Genomic DNA, 17921 nt, shown 5'->3' with positions numbered 1-17921 from the left:
TACAGACTACATAACTAACAGTATGATCATTTAATTCAAAACCCTTTAAAGATAAAAATGTTTGAGCAGTCTGTCCAGAACAGTCACCCAAGTACCCCAAGTAGAAGGTTTTAACTTTAAACAAGGAAAAATGAGCAGAGTACTGTGAAATAGAGTCTGAATGTCTGCAGTTCACCATAAAAAAAAAAAAAAAAGAATATGGGAAATGCACAGAAAAATCTTTATCTTTGAAGGGAAGAAAAGAGCTTTAAGGATGGCATGCCAATTGTATGAGATGTCATTACTTGAATAAAATCCCTGAGTTTGAATGCTTGTAAGGACCTTTATATACCCAGTAAGTTACCCTTTAGAAAGAGAACTGAAATCAAATATGTCTCTTATTTGTAGACGACCATAGAAAATATGTTTGAAAACAAAGCTGGCTATGCTGTGCCCCGTTTCACAAGTAAGTGCAATTAAATAATGCAGCTAGCATAAATTCACAGCAGAAGATGCCAAATATGGAGACATGTTTCTTTAATATGGTGACAAGAAATGCTGACATTTTGCATAGCCATTGCAAGGACTCTGTTTTCAACTTCATCTCTGATTGAGGCTGTCCCAGAGCAGAGACCAACCAGGCCAGGAAAGCTTATCCACAACCTGCCCATCCTTCTTCAGCTCTGTTAAAGGATATGCAGAGGACAATCTGCTGACCATATAGAGTGGGTTGTGAACACAGAGGTGAGCAGAACAAATGAGGATCTTAAAATGCTATAGGTAAAAGTGAAATAGAGAAGTTTTAGTATTTTTTTGAATGAATACAATATGATGAAATGATGTAATAAAGGGATTCAATTACAATCTACTGTAAGACATTGAAATTAAAGATGAATGGAGTGATAGGATTTTAGGAGGAAGCAATTCCAATTTATGGTAAAGATGGTAAGTTTCCAACCTGACTTGTTTCTGAATATACATGAAAATCTCATGTTTTAACGGTTAGTAAGAAAAAAAAAAAAAGCCCATTGAAACAAAAAGAGCTATGACTATCTTCCTGCTGGAAAAGAAAATGTAGCTTTTTCATATTTGTATTCATATTCAGCCACTAATACTGATATATTTAGGTAAATATAAAGATTATTTGTGACTTTCTTGCAGCTTTTAGCACATACTTATCTGAGATAATGATTTTTCAAAGGTTTATTTGCTTCATGGTTACACCCAACATTGGCATATGCAACATGAAATCTGAGGAAGCCTTGCCACTTGGCTATAACTTGCACATCTAAGTACTGAACATTGTTTTTGTCTTCCATGACATAAAATAACTTTGGAAAGAAGTTTTGCAATTATGTAGCAAGTAGTGGACTTGTCACTGATTTGGGTTTTTTTTTCTGAAGACCTTGAATCTGAACCTGAATGTAAAACACTAAAAAAGTATTTGGCAAAAAAAGTTCTTCACTCCAGGGAGTAAATAGTATATTTTGTACATGTTAATCAATTTCATTATGACTATTACCTATTTTAATATTATGTGTCACATGTATTTATTAGTAGGAAAACTGGCAAACAAATAGCCTTCTCTAACATCTCTGAATAATTCAAACACTAGTAACTCAAAGGTATTCATGAATCTTTCTTTATCTTTCTTTGTATGTGTAGGGATAGAACATTCCAGAAACTGACATCCTTGTTTATCTTTTTAAGAAGCTTCAATTAGATCTCTTCAGCACTTGAACTAAAGTTCCATTTCCATTGTGTGAAAGATCTACATGCATTTTGTAATGTGATAGTCAGGAGGTTGAGCTATTATTATCAGTATTACATCCTTTTGCATGAAGTCATCTAGATTGCTCAGCACTAAACTGGGAAGAAAAGAAAACTAATTTAGTTAAGGAAGTTTTAATATTTCTTGTCCTATTAAGAGAAGAAAGCACGGTTGGAATCAGATTTCACTTCATTCTTCTAAATGGAAATAAGAAAATAGTTCATATTCCCCACTAATGCATAGGCAAAGGGTTATTTATTCATTAAACACAAGTGAGATTGTATCAGTCTAAAGTATTCAATCAAATATATTGGTCGATTACATTAAGAAACTTCTTAGGTCTTATTAATATGTTAGATATCAACATCTTTTATGACTGTACCAACTTTGCACATGAGTAATCAGTTTACAGCTGCTGCTGTTTCCTAATTATAGCAGCTCTGAGTAGCTTATTAGTCTTTTCCCTGGACTATCCATTATCACCATTCTATTTCAATTTAATGAAGCTCGGGACTCCCTGAAAGGGCTCCTTTCAACTTTCTCCAAATAAACTTCAAAGAAAATTTTTGTATGGACAGAAGAAGATCAGGTTGCTTTACAAACTGGCTCATTAAGTTGGTATCTGGACAAAGTGGTCAGAGAGAGGGCTACTGAGGAAATATATTAATTTTACCAGTTTAGCTTTTTCTCTGTGCTCATGCACTTTCTCATCTCTAATTTAATCCAAGTCTGAATCTGCCCTCAACATCATTTCTGGATAACAAATGATGTTAGCTCACAGGCATCTGTCATCCCCATAAGACTTCTTAATTTCTATGACTGCTCTGCTGACCCTGCTGAGATAAAATTAAAGGCTCTTTCAGGATGTAATAGCTGCAATGCTTCTGCAGTCTAGAAGTAGCTCATCAGGATGCAGGGTGTCATAGGTGCTTGTTACGCCTCCAAATTGCTACTGGTTGTTCAGCCTTCTACTAGACAGACTGGACAAATATCACAAAACATGGTGACCTAATCTCACTCAAAGCTGCTGCCATCAGTTAATATATATTTTCTTCAGTGGGTTCAGTTAGTACTGGATTGCATACTAAAAGCCCAGTACTGTGAAGGATGTGGTCATGAACCTGATTGACTATATCTAAATTGTGCTGCTGAAATAAGATTAACTATTTACATGTTTCTTTAGCCAACTTGGTGGAAAGTGTCACAATAATATGTGGGGAGGTGAAAACACACACACATGTTCATCAAAAGGAAATCTTCTATATGGAACTCCGTATGTATACACATCCATGTAATACATTTAGTTTTTAAACTACAGCATCTGCAGAATGCAAAAATAGATAATTTACCTCTTGCTGTTGCATTTTTTCCTCCTATCTCAGACCAAACATCTATAAATAACTGTTTTCGTTATTTTAGAGAGCATTTAGATGAAACCATCAAAGATCCTTCCATTCTCTATGTAGGCCAAAATATGTGCTTCACATTTTTACTGATGCAGACACAAACTCCAAACAACTGGGTGATCTAAGTTACTGCTCAGGTACTTGGCACTTGAAAATATTGGACACAATTTCCTCCAGTGTACCATTATTAATTTTCCTGGTAGTGTAACATCAGCAGAATCTAAACATGAGCCTACATATGGAACTTGTGAACTGGCATTGCATCATATTGGTTTAGCAATTGGTGATCTCAATTTCCAAGCTATCCCTGTAGGCTTCAAAAAAGGAAGTAATAACAAGAAATTTATGGCAAATTGAAAAGGTATCAAATGATAAATGTATTAGTTTTTGGGTTTACTGTCTTGGGTGTTAAGGTTACAAACATGCTATGTATGCCTTTCATTTGTAATCTTTTTACTGTGTTATCAGAAACATGCAGAAAATTCAAATGTATCTAAGCAAATGAATTTCTGCCAATTCTCAGTACAACTGAACCTTTTCAGGTCTGTTTAACTTCTCCTCTACAAATCAAAACTAATTTTCAGAGGAGAGAAATTACATTCACTGTGGGAATTTCAAAGTTTCTCAGATAAACAGGGCAAATTTTACTGAAGACAGTGTATAAAAAATGTTCTATTTATTTTACCACAAAAATGATAAATTTAAAAACATTTGCACTGATTAAAATGACAAATATTTTATATGTTTATGAAAAACAGTGAAAAATCTGTTCACTGACGTGCTTACAAAATAATGTGATTGTATCTAGAAATCTTTCCTGAATGTTGAACATATGCAGAAGCTGGTACATGTCAAAATTGTCTCTTCACTTACCACCGGTAGCAGGAAGGAAGACTGAATAGTTTCATGCCCCAAAGAGACTTTACCTGAAGCTTTTGAGCAAGCAACAGCAGATGCTTGTCAGAGAGTAAGATGAATGTACAGCACATCAGAACCAGTGTGAAAGGACACTGACTTAGTACATTATGTTGACTCAGAACTAGTAAGAAGAGAAGACAGAAGTACAAAGTCCCTATTCCATTCCAGAACTGCAAGACTAATTGCTGCTCTTTATTTAAATCAGGTTTACAGATGCACAGAGTAGGCTGTAAAAATATGTATTTTTTTTTTAAATTAAAACTGTAAATTCAACCTTCACATTTACATTTCTTGATAAAAAAGTCTTTCTTTGATCCCAGTAAATACACCACTTAACCAATTACTTTAATTGTAATAGATATTCTTGGTGTTTGTATTCATGTAAAAATTTAACCTATGCATTTAATTTCACTATGTCATTAGCTGCAGTAGTAATATATACTATACTAGTAATATATACTATAGTAGTACTGATCGATCTCTTTCTGGAAAAGAAATACTTTATAGTCATTTTTCACTCTCACAAGTAGAGAAACTTGTCTACTCACAAGTAGACAAGTAGAAAAAGTAGTGTCATTGACATAACATCACATTAAACCAAAGTAGGCCAGAACTGATTTTTTTAATTGAATAATTATGAGACCTAAGACTTCAAAGTACAGTGATTACAACAGTGAACAGTTATAGAGCTTCTGATTGTTGGTAAATCAACATATTTATAATTTCCTTTTAAACTTTATATATGCCATACATTCAATTTAATTGCTCAGAAAAGAAAAAGCCATTTGCCTTTTCCTCATAAAATATAGTCCAGAAAAAGTACTTCAAATTCCAGAAACTAAAGTGAACAGTAGTTTGAACTCTCTGTCATTTCCTTAGCGTGGTCTTCTTAAAAAGGCTATGATTTCTCATTTCCTCTGGCACAACCTCATTTTCTTAGCTTATATCCAGATCATATAAAATCCTTTCAAAATTAGCCCAACAGAGCTATTATTACTCTATGGAGGAAAAATGTGATCCTGACAGAATGTTATAGGAATTATTATTATTAATAATAATAATCAGATCCTACAATACACTCCAGAGTCCCAGGAATTATTGGGTCCTATCATACACTCCAACATGGAGACATAGTCATCCTTTTTGTCCTCTCATATATACTCAGTTAAAGTACTTCTTTCTTTTGCTAAGGTCATTTGACAAGTGCCAAGTCCTGCACCTGGGATAACACAACTAAAGAGCACAGTACAGACTCAGATCTTTGTGGCTATGGAGCAGTCCTTCTGAAAGGGAGGTCCTGATGGACAAGCCGTTGAACATGAATGCCCAGAGCACTGCTACAGCAGAAAAGGCAAATTGGATCCTGGGCTGCATCCACAGGGACATTACTAGCAGAGATGGAGATGTGATGATTCTGTTCTGCCTAGGTCATACCTGAAGTGCTGTGTCTAGTTCTTGTGCCCACAATTCAAGACACAGATGAAGATGGTCCAAAGGAAGACTGCAAAGATGATCAAAGGGCTGGAGAACCTGTCCCAATGAGGAAAGACTGAAGGAGTTAGGCATTTTTTCCCTGATGAAGGGAGGAGAGATCTCATTGCCATACTTAAAAGTATTTCAGTATGTAAAGGATGGCTACAAGGAGGACAACAGACAAAACATGCAAGTAACACCAAGAGAGGTTTCATGTTGATGTAAGAGAGATTATTTTTTTTCAATGTAAACATTCAGTTTCTGGGATGACCTACCCAAGGATGTGATAGAGTCTCCGTTACTGAAGATTTGAAGATGCAATTGGACAGGGTGCTAGATACTCTCATCTAAGTTCCCTTTCCCATGAAAGATTGAACCAGATGATCTGAAGTTCTGTGAGACATTTCTTCTCTGAAGGTTGAGTAACTACAGTGCACTATAATGCTTTGAATCAGAATCACAAAGAGATTGGATTGGAAGTCATCTCTGAGGTTATCTGTTCTAACCTTGTACTGAAAGCAAGGTAACATTAGGTTTCTCAGGATCTTTTCCAGTTAAGGTTTGAATATCTCAAAAATAGCAAATTTCATTGCCTCACCATTTAGAGCTTTACCACTTTATGACTCTTCTTTCCTTATGTCTAGTAGGAATTTCTTTTGCTGCAACTTCTGACCATTGTCTCATTCTTCCAGTGTGCATCTCTGAGAAGACTTTGTCTTCTCTACAACTCCTTTCTAAGTACTCAAAGACAGTAATTAGGTATTCCCTGTACCTATTGTTTTCAAGCATGAACAAATCTAGCTCCCTCAGTTTCTCTATGTAAGATAAATGCTTCATGCCCCTTAACATTCTGGTAGATGTCTGCTGAAGTGTCTCTCATTTATTGGTATTCCTTTTGCACTGGGGAAGGGAGATCAAAAAACAGGATGCAATGCTGAATATACAGCCTCACCACACTAACAGGCAAGAGGGAATAATTCCTTTCCTCAAACTGCTTCTTATAGTCCTGTCAGTGCATCTCAGTGTGTTTTTAGCTTTCCTTGCTGGCTTGTGTCTAGTACCACACCTACTGACTTGTATGTCAGAGAAAGCATACTGCAGCTGCAGTCATAATCATATTTGGGATCTGCCAGCAGGGCCTAAACAACCTGATTTAGAGTTATCTTAGCTATGCTTTCAAAAGTAGAAGTCATATAGCATATGTTTACCCAAAGCAAGAGACAGCAACGTGCTGGCTTGAAGACACCACCACTTTATTGCTAAAAATAAACTGAATGATGCACGGTCTCTTGGGAAGAGATACATGCTACGTGGCACATGAGAGTGTAGAGAGCTGCCAATGGAGATACTGTGCAAGGCCAGAAAATTCCTATTTCCTATTTTGACAACCTCATCCAATCTACCTCCTTGGCTGAAGGCCGGCTTAGCCACTGCTGACTCCATCAGTCTTGGCTAACATTTGTCTCACCTGCACTTAAAAGTGTCTCATCTGACAAGTTGTCCAGGCATCAATGTCCTTGCTGCACTATCTTTATGGTTAGAAACAAATTCCTAATATCTAACCTGATCTAGATCCATCATTCTAGGCTTCCAGAAAAAGATATCTGTTAAGATAAAAGATACCTATGTGATGTAATTTAGAAGCAGCTGGTCCCACCTTGGACCACCTTCCACAGACCAAATGACATCTTGGGGGCCTTCCAAGCTCCATGTACTATACTTTCTTTGTCAAAATTATTTGATAGTTAAATCATCTGGAAGTTGCCTTTCTGCTTGAGGCTGAAGGGAGACAGTGAGGCAAATGCCATATTGATGCAACAAAGGTTGAAAACATGCTATGACGGTGACCTTCTTAGGATGTGACTTTATCTCCTGAGATACTACATCAGCTCAAGTATGGATGATCTGTTCTTTTTAAAAGAGAATAATAGTTCATACTTATGTATCAATTTGTATAAAGAAAAGAAATATTTATAGCAGGGCAACCTTTTTTTTGTTTGTTTTTTAATCTAAAAACGATTCTACAGTTAACCCAGAAGGAGTACATTAATCATACAGGCACTTTGGAAGAAGGAATGTGGTAATGTCCCTAGTCTAACACAGAAAGTTTCCTTTTGGGTATTTTTGAAGTCTTACTGTCATCTCTCAACAAAGTTCACTGAATTGGATTTACCTTGGCATAAAGTTCTTCTACATCATGTGGCCTGTAATTATTACTGTTGTGCTAATGGAAAAAGTACACTACTTCAAAAGGATCAGCAGAACAGCAAGTTATTTTAATGATACTTTTTTCAAGGTTTTGTAGGGCAGAATTGCTCTAAGCAGTTTACATTTACAGTAAATCTCTCATACTCTGAATCCAATGGAAGCTTCCTGAGCATGATTGAACACTTTTGTGTACTGCATTAATTTTGTTTCTGATAGCTCAGATATATTCTACAGTTTGAAAGATTATGGTATAACAGAGTAAATGGAGAAGACAGCAACTCAAAATAACAATTAGACAATTCCTATAGGCTGGTATAACTGGAAAAATTCATTAAAATTACCCATATGTGTCAAACAACATTTCGAAATGTTAAGAACATGTAAAGATATACTATGCATATAATTATTATTCTTTTGATTGGCTTTTCTTTCTACATAGAATTTATTAAAAAACAGGTCAAAACTTATACTATACCTATAAAATTTATTATATTTGGTAAATAATAATAAGACTACTTTTAATTCCTGATTAAGAACAGACAGGTGTTAAAATACTAACAGCAGCTCTTGAGCAACTGAAGTTCCATAAGCCTGCAGCAGTTGCTGTTGGTGATTAAAAAAAGTAGTTGTGAGTTAAATTCCTATAGTTTTAAACTAAACTCAGACAAACTCATAGACTCACTCATTTAGAAAGATTTTCAATCAAATACTATACTACTCTCAATTACCTATTAGAAACTTAAAATGTTTTTTTCCCCTCACAGAATCTACATTATGTAGATAATGGTATAACAGACTGCAGAAAAAGAGATTTGTATTTTGCAAAAGGTATTTCATTATATCCTGTTCATCTAGGAGGTGAAAACAGTAAATGAGTCATGACTTTGAACACTACTGTCTCTTCTGTGCTCCTTTGGCCATGTGCCAGCAGGCAGACAGACAATCCTGGACAGACAGAGACATCGAACAGCTGCCAGTGAGGCTGCTGAACTTGAATGAGAAGTGAAAAACCCTTTGAGGACCTGAGATTTAGGGCTTTATCCAGGCCACAGTGCCACATTTGCAGAGTGCTAATTTTTCCTTTCTCCTCATCCCTTGCTTCCCTCAATTGCTTGAATAACTGAAGCCAAACAGAACCTGGCTTTAGGGATAAGCTTCTTATCATCTATATTTATGTATATTTATAAGGCAACCATCTTTATGTAGGAAGCCACTACAGTTTTAGGTGACAGTTCAGCAGCCTGTGGTGTGTAGTTTGGATTGAAGTTGCTCTGTGATGGCTGGGCCACCTTCTCTTTGCTGACCCCAGAAAGGCACTCCAATGACTATACTATCAAAGTGCCAAAAATCTCACTGAGCACCATGCCAAGACTGCCTGGATGTACAGTAACCAACTGCAGCCATTACCCTGGTCAGGAATAAGAGGCAGGTTAAAAGGCCTTTGATTAAAACAAAATGTCACATCTTTCATGATGTGAGTCTACTGGTATCTGTTGCTCCAAATTTTTTCCCAACTAATGACACAGTGCTGCAGTGAACATAGAGATGTAGGCACCAGTACACCACTTTCTTGCTCATATTTCCCATTTCATAGTCTTAATTGCTACTTACGAGGCCCTTGGTAGCTCAGTCCTCATTGAATGCCTTAGCAAGCTAATGGCTTGTACAATTTAAATTAATTAAGCAACATTAAACTTTCATATCGAAGATTTTTAGTACTTTAGTCTTAAACCAGGGATTGTATGAACTGATTTTTTAAAAACTGTTAATAAGAAGTCACTGCAGGATACAATATCTTAGTAGTGACTCTCTTGCTCAGCTACCAGACTGTTCATATTGCAGCTTGTCACAGCAGATTGCTAGTGCCAACCAGAAACTGAAAGTTTTGCTTGATTCCTAGATTTCTTCTAGGCAACAAAAAAGCCACTGTACCTTTTGTGCTTCAGCATGCAGATAGCACATAAGATAAGCACAAGACAAGATTTGAATCTTCAACAATCGCTTAACAAGAAGTTGGTAGTTCACAACTGGCATATGACATACTAACAAGAAGTTGGCAAATAACAAAGTCCTTTCTGGCATATAAATCCAATACCTAACGCAAAACCAGATTTTTATAAAACAAGCAACTTTGAGGGCTACATAATTAAGTAAGCAATGAACTACTTAATTCTGAGGGCACACATTGTATTGGAATTTGTAGTAGTTTGCACTTAAATTATCTTTAATCAGATAATCTTGATGCTCTTTACAAATAGTAAGTAAACTGTAAATATCTTATGTAGTTATCAAGTGGAAATTAGATCCATCTAAACAACATATAAACTAAAGGCCTAGGAAGTTTAACCCAAGGGCAAATTTTGAGATGATAGAAGAAGAGCTGATAAGATAGGAAGATGAAGGAAACATATTAAATATTTTTAAATTTAAGAAAGCTTAGATGAAGATTGGATGCAAAATCCACCTACTCTGGTAAGAAATTTGTAACAGCTCCTGATCTTATAGATTTTCTTTTGCTACAGTCTTATTTAACTTGAACTCTACCAGTGATCTCTCTTTAGCTTTTGTTCATCATAACGTGCAGCTCACTCTTGCTTTTCACTGACCAGACTTGTAAAATACTGGATACATACCTGTGGTTTGCTTAAGAATTTTTGCAGGTACCCTCAATCTGATATAAGGCATTCTAGTCTTGCTTAAAACAGAGTGACAAACTGTTTTGAAAAAATACCCCACAGATTTCATCAAAGGAAGCAGAACACATAGCCAATTGACAGAAGAGGAAGCAAAGCAAATGACTGGAGGAAGCACAAAAAACCAGGAATTCTGGAACAGGGAAGAATGTCAAGAGCATTGACATGGGTAGAATCAAATAATACTGAGAAACAAAGCAGACAAGCAAAGGGAATTAAGAATGATGTTAGACCAGTAAAAAACCCTAAAAATAACTTTTCTTTTTCTAAATAAATAATGACTTAGATGTAGAGTGTCAGAGGAAAATAATAAAGAATGAAAGGGAAAGAGAAGGAAGGCAAAATAACAAAAAAGGGAATGAGATATGGATTGAATGGAAATATGAAGGAGAAAAAACAGTGAAAAATGCTCACATTTTGTGTTTGGATAGTGATACATTTTTTAGCACAAGTTTAATCTTTTGTGGCAACCATAATCATGCAAAATAGCAATCTGCATCCTAAATATCTAGTAAAGGCAGAAGCAGTAGTTTACAATCTTTCAGAGAACACATACAGTGTGTCATAAATTATGACATTTTTCAGCATGATAGCTGTCATCATCAGTCTGTTCAGAAATTCACTGATTAAGATTTAGCTAAAGCTTGTGTAATTTTTATAGCACTTACATGGCATTGCTCTTGTTCAGACATGTTGATTTCTAAATGAATAGCTGACACTAGATGATATTCTGAAATCAATAAGCTGAGATATTAAGCAGAAGGAACAGAGGAGTATAAAAAGAATTGATTTGCTCTGTAGTGGGTTGCAATCATTGCTTTATGATTCACACCATCTCTCTTAGCAGGAGACTAAAGTGTAAATGGAACTGACACCTTAAAAATCCTTGAAGTCTAAAATAGTAGGATTAAAACCAGCAGTAGTGGTTGGCTGAGAAACTTGACTAAGAGTAATCCATAGATTCTCTATTGCTCTAAAAGTATCTGTCCTCTAACATTTGTTCATTTATTTGTTGTTACAATAAGGAATCATCACAGGCTGCTCATTGGACATTACTTAAAAACTCTGTATATTGGACTAGTAACTCCAGAAGAAATAAAATGATGATTTACTGCCCCGAAGTGCTTAACCTCATGGCACCTACTGGGAATGAAATTGGCTGGGATATTTTCCTCAATACCATAATTGAAAAGGTCTTGAAGGTAGCAGTAGCTCTTCACAGCTAGCAGACTCAATTTTAAGGATGACAAATCCCCAAGCCCATCCCATACTCAAAAGCTGAATTAAAAACAAGCTGTGTGAAATACAGATTTATATCTCAGCTACAAGAACTGAGTGAAAACAAAGGAACAGCACAGGAAACTAGCATCTTGTTCTCAGAAAGGGAAATCTAGATTCTGCTATTGTGTTGATCGTTGTAATCATAAGTTTGCCTTCATTCAATAATTTTTGGTATGTGGATGATTCAATATCCAGTTTTAGAACAAGTTTTTGGTGCCAAAAAGGAACCAATAGTCAATAATGAAATCAAAACATGTATGTTTTCCGTAAAGCAGGCTTTAGATAAACATCTGAAATTCAGCTAATATTATATTCAGCTAAATTTCAACAACATTTTCTCTCAAGAAATAAACACCATAGTAATCTATTTAGAAAGCATCCATTCCATTTTAATTCTCTGCAGATTAATATAAAAAATCTTGGTTTATTGAGATGTACTAGATATTTCCCAAATACTTAAGTAAAAGAGTTTCATTCATGATTGGTTATGTTGGGCACATGAGTATTCCTAAAATGGTAACACTATTGATTTTTTATCTGCACTAAGCTTCCCAATTCTTTCTTCAAACATCTGAATAGTGCCATTAGCATCTTTATTTAGAAAGGAAAAATGTTAAAATTCAGATGGAATTCATCTAATTTTAAGCATTATGGAAACTAATATGCAGCTTCATATAGAATGGAGTTAATCAAGCTCTTATTATTGTGATATCTGCATATATTTAATTATAGATAGTTACACTGCAAACGTCATAGAAAAGTTTCTAAGTGTATGCAGAGCGTGATCATTGTCATTAATTGAAGACTTTTTGTGTGAGCATTATAAGATCCTAATTTGGTACAGGACTTTAAATCAGGAATCAGTTTACTAGATGAAATGAAGATTCCTTTAAAAAAAATTGAAAGTATCCATCACACCTTTATATTGCTAATTAACATTGTAGCTGTTTTCTTCAGCCTACTATCAAACCTCTTTCTTATTGTTGCTGCCTTATTTTGAGGTTGTTTATACCAAGTTTAGATACTTTTTTTGTTGTGGGTTTATTTGGGTTATTTTCTATGTGACAGCCTGACAGCTGTTGTTTTGTGGAAACTTTACTCTTTTCAAATTACTGTTAGTGCTGTGCTGTGTCTCTGCTGCAGATTCAGTGAAATGGAAAAGAAGGAACTGTTACTCAAAAACAAACAGAAAGCTAATATAATTGCTTCCTCAGCATCTTCCATTGAAAAATGAAAAACACGTTTTCAAACCAGTGACACAGTTACAGTCTAAATCCTGCAACAAATTCAGAGCCTCAGGACAGCTGGACAGATCTTGCTCTCAGGAGGCAAAGAGCTGGGCTGCCTTTTGGTTCAACCAGAGGTTTGGGATATCTATCTGGTTTTTTTCCCTAAGAGGTTAACATGTTAAAGACAAAAATGGCATGTTGTAAAAGGCTACAGTTAATTCTGTCACACTAATAAATACTGAAAAACAGTGGTTTAAATAAGACATTTCCCCTCACTGGTTTTTGGTTTTGGTGATGGGTGTTTTTGAGGAAAATAAGATATAATAACAGAGATCCAACAACTCATACTTAAAAATCTGTATTGTCAGCCTGTAAAAGAGAATAAGTGAGTATGCTTTTCACATACTCCCTTAGAAGAAAAAACATGTGGAAACAAAGGGATCCAGGTCATAAAAGCAATTTTGAACCTCTGCCTTGAGGTGGGGCTGCTGGCAGGAAACTGAAGCAGAGGCAAGCCTTTCCAGTTCTCAGAGTAACTCCCAGGTCACTTTGATGACCCAGTAGAAGACCAAGTTAAACATAAATGTTCTCATTACTTCAGAAGAGCTTAGAGTGCTGATAGAAGGAGATCTCTTGAAAATAAAAATATCTGCTCCAGCTAGGAATATATATACATTCCTCTTCATCTATGCCACATAAATGTGGAATTAAAGATATCAAAAAGCACATAATGAAAAGCCTACATCAATGTTAATGTTAAAATTAACAGCTGAACTGTTGAAAAAAAAATCCAAATTTAAAGTTCAGCTGTCATATTGATGAATTACATTAATTTATGTGCATATAGATTTCAAGAAACTGCAACAGAATCAGACAAAAACAAAACAGAACAGTAATTATATAGGACCTCAAAGCATATTGAGATCTACTGTAGATGTAAGGTTTATTTATTTAATAAATTGCTGAATTTTACCTAATATTTCAGCTTTTCTGTGTCAGATGTTTCATACAGGCATAAGGAGTGATTTTTTTCTAAGGTACAGTGAGCCAGTGAAAATCCATGAGTAAAGGAAAAGAAAATGCTTGAATGTTTGCTATAGACATTTCATGGAACTCAGATGTATTTTGGATCAGGGATAGATAAAAATAGAGTGATAATGTAATATACATATTTTAATATGTTATAACTTCTTTTTATTTTGCTATCCAACAGTTGTTGGGAAAGATGTCTGCACTGAATGGACTAATATATACTATATTCGGTGCAGATACCAGATTTGGATGTCAAGATACTAGAAAAACATTTCAAACTACCATTTCAGGTAGGATATCCTACCTGACACTTTGAAGCTGAGTATTTGGCTGACTATTTTAAGAGAAAAATGTAGTTTTAATATATTCACTTAATCATAAATAAAATGTAGTGTCCTTCCTGAAGAAAAATGTTCTATTGTTTAATTATAAGTTATTATTGGGGGACTTCCAAAGAAATATTACTGTAGCTGAGAGCTTCCTTTTTTGACCTTCCCAACACACATAAATACACTACACATTTTCCTGCAGACAGGACAGAAAGTTGAATAGATTGCACTTACAGAATGAGTCTTCTTTTCTTTATAATATGAAGCAAGACTGTTGTGTTAAGAAGAGTAAGCTTGGTCAGCAGATCTGACCTAACAAATTTAGATCCACTAGTTCCCTGCCCCAGAGCTGCTGGTGGTGTAGATACACAATTATTTTAGTTAATAACTTATCATCACAATAAGTAGTCAAGCACTTGGTAGTCACCTAGTAATAGTTGAATCAATTAGCTAAGCACTTGCAAATAACTCAAATACTGATTGATTAAGTAAGTATTCTTTTGGATCACATAAGGATCAAACTGCAAGAGTTACATACCACATCTGATAGGGACCTGTTACTTTAGCCAGGAGACCCTGGTAAATGTATTTGTTAGGTTACCTTAGCTGTTACCTTAGTTGTTACTAAAACAAATGGACTGTTATCTTTTTTTGACCAATCACTGTGATTTTGGAAAGTTTATGATAGTTAGGAACCAATCAAGGTAAAGGGTAAAATTAAGAGATGGAAATTTTATGCATGCTTTTGTTGGCAAATGTGATTCTTTTGTTTGAGGCGTATAAAACCCCTGAAAATGGTAACTAACAACAAAGCACATGGAGGAGCTATCCGCAGTGCTGCATAATAAAGAAGTGCCTGCTTATCTGCATTCCGGTGTAGATAAGATTTTAGTGATTGTGGATCCGTTAACACTGTTGCTCCCTCATACTTAGAAGATTACTTGAAAATAAATTTTGGAACCTCACTCTCCCAGTGGGATGGAGAGGAGAATCAAAAAAAAAAAAAAAAAAAGAAAAAGAAAAAAAAAGAAGATAAAACTTGTGGGTTGAGATAAGAACAATTTAATACATAAAATAAAATACAAGTTTTAAAATAAGTAATTGTATCAAAAGGAATATAACAAAAAGAGAGATAAGTAAAATACAATGGATATCTGCTTAAGATAAGAGCTACTTAGCAACAACTATAACATCAGTGTGTTATCAACAATATTGTGGCACTAAATGCAAAACACATCAGCGACTAAAAAGAGAAATAACTCTGTCCCAGCTGAAACCAGGACAGATCACTGCCTCTTAACCCTGAACAGATGCTGCCATTGAATTAGAAATACACTGCTTCTACTCGATTGTCTGCATTCTTCCAGATTTTTTAAGAGAAATGTCCACAGATATCCTCAGAAAATAATTATCTTACAGATCTGTGAGCAGTCTGGGGTTTTAAAATTTTGGTTTTGGCTTCTTTGACATGGTAAATCTCTACTATATAGTAGAAAATTTATCCAACAGCCTCGATGTTTAGGAAGACTTAGTGAAATTCTGTAAAAAATTCTCACAAGTTCAATATCTAGATAGAGAGAGGGAAGCATTAAATAGAAAATTGTAGTAACAACTGTCTATCTTACTATGTCTCATGCACTCCCTGGTGTCTACTTTCACATATGAGGTATTAGAATAACAAAACATTCTTGATGATGTTCAGTAACTTGTGGTATATTAATAGTGGATAACTTCTCAAGTTCGTGAAGTCCCTAATAACACTATAACCTATTGTCAATTAAAGAATATATATTCTTTATTTTTTTTTCCATAAAGCTTTATGGAAAAGATTAGGTAGGAAATGGTGAGAAGAACACTCAGATGTCAAAGTAAAGATGATTTTTACAGCTTATTTATCTCACAATTTAAAAATCAATATTAAATTATATGGCAGAATAAACTATATCCAAAAAGGTAGCTTTTCAGAACTGCAAAATGGCTTAACAATGAAGTTTTTTTAAATAATGTAATATTGTAAAATTGTATCAAGTGAGAAACACCAACACTAAGGCTAAGCAAATATTCAGAGAGGTGATTTATATCAGGCAACCATGCTGGAATCATGTCGTGAAAAAGCAATTTAGGATTTACAATAGCATTGTTGTTTTCTACAGGCTCAGTTCAGTACATTTCTGTGACTTCTTGGCAACACATAAACTGAAGTTCAGGCTTAATTAGAGAATTCCAAGAAGAAGCTCCTGAATTGACATCACTATTGTGACTGCCTGGAAAATAAAAAATAAGGATTTTGCTGACTTTTAAGTGCTACATAATATGGGGCAGAGCTGCAGGGGTGCAAAACTCAACACTTGCTCAACTTGAATGATGAATATTGGGACTAGGGGAAGGCAGTTCCTTCCAACACATCTCAGCCTACTTCATCAAATATTTCAATCATATTTTTCTCTTTACAGAACACAACATGGACTGCCTTTTTCCTTCTTCTATACACAATGACAAAAGGCTCATTGGTGGCTGACAGTCTCTGCGTCCATCAAGAAAGATTTTGGTACATTGAAACACTTTCTAAAATTCAGTTGAAATAACAATAATAATGAAGGCTTTTGATACTGCTCAGGCAGTGTGGCTTGGATGAGTGGACAGTGAGGTGAATTGAGAGCTGGCTGAATGACAGAGCCCAGAGGGTGGTGATCAATGGCACAGAATCGAGTTGGAGGCCTGTGGCCAGTGGAGTTCCACAGGGATTGGTTTTGGGGCCAGTCTTGTTCAATATCTTCATCAACGACCTGGATGAGGGGACAGAGTGTACCCTCAGCAAGTTCCCTGATGACACCAAACTGGGAGGACTGGCTGATTCCCCAGAAGGCTGTGCTGCCATTCAGCAGGATCTCAACTGGCTTAAGAGTTCGGCAGAGAGGAACCTCATGAGGTTTAACAAGGGCAAGTGCAGAGTCCTGCACCTGGGGAGGAACAATCCCATGCACCAGTACAGGCTGGGGTTCGAACTGCTGGAGAGCAGGTCTGCAGAGAGAGATCTGGGAGTGCTGGTTGATAATAAACTGAACATAAGCCAGCAATGTGCCCTCATTGTCAAGAAGGCCAATGGCATCCTGGGATACCTCAAGATGAGTGTGGCCAGCAGGTCAAGGGAGGTTCTGCTCCTCTGCTCTGCCCTGGTGAGGCCTCATCTGGAGTCTTGTGTCCAGTTCTGGGCTCCTCAGCTCAAGAGGGACAGGGAACTTCTGGAGAGAGTCCAGCGCAGGGCCACCAAGATGATCAGGGGAGTGGAGCATCTTCCCTATGAGGAAAGGCTGAGGGAACTGTGGCTGTTTAGTCTGGAGAAGAGGAGACTGAGGGGAGATCTTATTAACATTTACAAATATCTAAAGGGTGGGTGTCAGGAGGTTGGGACATCTCTTTTTTCTGTAGTAGCTAGCAACAGGTAATGGGATGAAGCTGGAACACAAAAAGTTCCACTTAAATATAAGAAAAAACTATTTCACTGTGAGGGTGATGGAGCCCTGGCACAGGCTGCCCAGAGGGGTTGTGGAGTCTCCTTCCTTGGAGGTCTTCAAGACCCACCTGGACATGTTCCTATGTGA

General features: G+C 35.9%; 1 long non-coding RNA gene across 1 annotated transcript in view; it reads left to right on the top strand.

The window, feature by feature from the left end:
* The window catches only part of LOC133625358 (uncharacterized), a 148820-nt gene extending 131869 nt beyond the window's left edge, over positions 1 to 16951 (top strand). The window contains exon 4 of the long non-coding RNA XR_009818683.1: positions 16773 to 16951. This is a non-coding gene — a long non-coding RNA (uncharacterized LOC133625358). The remainder of the gene's footprint in view (positions 1 to 16772) is intronic.
* The last annotated feature ends 970 nt before the right edge of the window (positions 16952 to 17921 follow it).

Source organism: Colius striatus, chromosome 4 (genome assembly GCF_028858725.1).
Source record: "Colius striatus isolate bColStr4 chromosome 4, bColStr4.1.hap1, whole genome shotgun sequence".
Taxonomy (NCBI): Eukaryota; Metazoa; Chordata; class Aves; order Coliiformes; family Coliidae; genus Colius; species Colius striatus.
Note: the sequence above shows the minus strand (reverse complement) of the source record. Positions and strands in the feature narration are given on the sequence as shown.